The sequence below is a fragment of the Hyaena hyaena genome, unplaced genomic scaffold (assembly GCF_003009895.1).
Source record: "Hyaena hyaena isolate Hyena2069 unplaced genomic scaffold, ASM300989v1 scaffold_674, whole genome shotgun sequence".
Taxonomy (NCBI): domain Eukaryota; kingdom Metazoa; phylum Chordata; class Mammalia; order Carnivora; family Hyaenidae; genus Hyaena; species Hyaena hyaena.
The window spans coordinates 711,926-715,014 of record NW_024081309.1 but is presented as its reverse complement, the minus strand read 5'-3'; positions in this window follow the sequence as shown (position 1 = coordinate 715,014).

The window sequence follows — 3,089 nt, the reverse complement described above, 5'->3', positions numbered from 1 at the left end:
TTTCTTGGGATACACAGTCGTAGAACTGTCTTTGTTTTCTGATAGCACTCAATCCAGAGTGAGCTCCCACTTTCTTGGACCCTCCCCGAATCACTCATCCAAAGCCCAAATCTTATGAGTCCTTGCTAACCCAGGTCCTCACAATGTGCATCCTCCCTCACTGCAATGAGTTGTAACCCCAACACATTCAATCACAGGTGTGTTCTTCGTGGTCTTTGCATGGAGGGCAATTCAATCACAAAAAAACAGAATAGATTTTTTTTAAAGGTAGGATAATTTCTATCCTCAAGGTACTCACTAAAACTCTAATGTAAAATAAATTCCTTTGCTTATTTTTCCTCATGGTGGGGTTTGTGGCAAAAGGCCCTTTCATTCTGTCCCTGAGAAGAATCACTTTTATGAGATATAGAATAAACAAGTGTATTATGGTTCATCTGTTAAATATTTACTAGAGGGGGAGGCATGTTTTCAAGGAATATGAGTCATCATGTTGGATTGGTACCCAGGCCACAGTGAGCCTGGAGGTGCCTAGTCCTGGATGCTCACACAGAACGCTACCCTGCATTCAATGTGAGGCTCTAGTAGAAAAACAGACAATTGAGTTGAAGTGATAATGGCACTGACTTTGTTCCAGTTCTTGCTTTGCTCAGGTTTTATCCTTTAGGGGTGCTTATCTCTTGATTATTATTTCTCATCAAAGCACATTTAATGGTCTAGTTTCTAAATATGACCATTTAAGTTGCCTGCTATGAAAGAAAACAGATGTGTAGCAGTAATCTAAAGACCTGAGGGACATTTCTGTGAATCTCAAACATTGTATGAGATAACAAATTTTCAATTATAGTATATAACTTCTGGCCTTTTGAAAAATGAGTACTAGCCTTTGCAAAGTACCAATATTGTACTCTGCCTCCCTTAAGAATATAAACAGACTTTGCTTCTGTAGGACTTATTCTAATAAATAATTTCCATTCAAGGGAATAGTAACAACACCTAAAAGTCATTGCCATGAACTGTATATTAAATACTGCTCAAAGAATTTGACGCCCACTATTTCTAATCCTCACAAAATACCAATAGGTGTATAGAATTATTCATTTTGTAGATGAGAACCTAAGTCAGAGAAATTAAATGATATGCTCCAAACATATTATATTAAGAGACAGAGCTAAGATTCAAACCCATTTATGTCTGATTTGACAAACTAAAGGATATTTAGTTGTCCGTGCATGTGTATGGATGTTTTCGTATTAGGTGCAGTTACCTGTAACCCTCAATATTCGCTGTGTCTTAACACGTCATTTAATATATGCTTCTCAATGTACGTAAAAATACATACACGTATGCAAAACTTGCCATTACTTGGTATCATTCTGAATGCAAGTTTGAAAAGATTTTATTCTTAAAGAAACATATTTAAGAAAATAGAGCTGAAAAAGTATTACAGTTCTCACATATGATGATTTCATCTTCTCTACCACCTCAAATACTTCAATTAAGATGGCCTTGGCCATGTGAATTTAGTATCAACACTCGGAGATTAAAACCTTCATGATAGAGATTCTCCACCCCTTTAGTAGTTCTGAGTATGTTTCCATTGCAGCACAGGGACTTCAGAGAGAAATTAAGAGGAATTTGAAATGATACGGTGAATTCAAGCAGAAATTCCTTCTTTCTTTTTCCCTATCCCTTGCTCTGTTTTTTTTTTTTTTCTATTTGTTTTTTCTCTTTTTTAAATGTTGACCAATTAGCTAACGTTCTGCAAAAATGCCATCAAGGGCTGGAGGGTACAGAATCGTTAGTTACAAAAGGACATATTCTAGCAACGTTCCTGCTGCCCCGAATTATCCTTTGCCTCCATCAGATTGCATCACTATCTTTACGCTATTATTTTTTTAAAAATTCATATGTGGGCATGCTTATCTTTATCAAATTACTTGGCACCATACAAATGTACTAATCCCCTGTTTGCTAATACAATGATCTTTTAAAGATCAGATGTTTTAAATTATTTCTAATTTTTTAGATTATGAGACATTTAGTACCAGAGATCTATAATTTTGAAGTGCAATGCAATTTCTAAATTGTCAAAATGAAAAACATTCATTTGCTCATGGTAATTTTTTGAACCTGCTCATTCAAAATGCAAACCATCTAACCTTGGAGTTCATTTACATTAGAATCATGTTACGTTCTGCCCATCTTACCGCCTCAAGAAAGAAACGGATTTTAGGAGAATTTCTTTAAAAGACATCTCTGTCCGAGGCGGGGCTCGCATCGCTCTGTGAGGCTGCAACAGTTTACCAGAAGGAGTCAGGCCATAAAGAAAGAAGTGCTGGCATTGGGTGGGGCTGAATAGTTTGCATCTTTTCCCACTGTTTCTCACTGGTATCATTTCCATGAAAATCAAGGGTGTAGGAATGTATGCCAGGCTAAGAAATCCTACAGACTGCTTTGTGTGCCCAACACCCCCAACCCATAATATTTTTGGCTGTTTATCTTAATCAATGAAAGAGCCATCGCACTATAATGTCTGAGAAAACTGTCGAGGATCTAAGCAACCCAAAGAAATATCATGGTGGGGATCATATTTCTCCTGTCACAACAGTCTTTTCTCCCCAGGAAGGACACACTTAGCATGAAACCAAAAGGCGTTTGCTGTCTAGCCGACTCAAGATCATCCCCAAGCGAACATCTGGCCACAATCTTCTTGTTACTTCACAATCCACCTTGCTTAACATTTCCTTTTAAACTCACTCAATCTAAATATAAAATGACTCTCTCTATACCCAGTTAACGCCAGAAGCATCCATCACTGGCCACAATCGTCAACAATCCACATGCAGAACACACCTTATCTCTGCTCACTTCACCGTGCTCTAGTCAATGAATCCATTATGAACCCTGGTTTCTCTCCTATTCTCAGAAAGCAGCACTCTGCACCTGCCTCTTTAAAAAGCAATGTTTGACACTGCTACAGTCTATAGTTACTCAGAAGGCTCTACGGTTTCCATAATCTCCCTGATATTACACACTAACACACACACATATCTATATACAGATATTCTTAATTCTGACAATTTACCTTT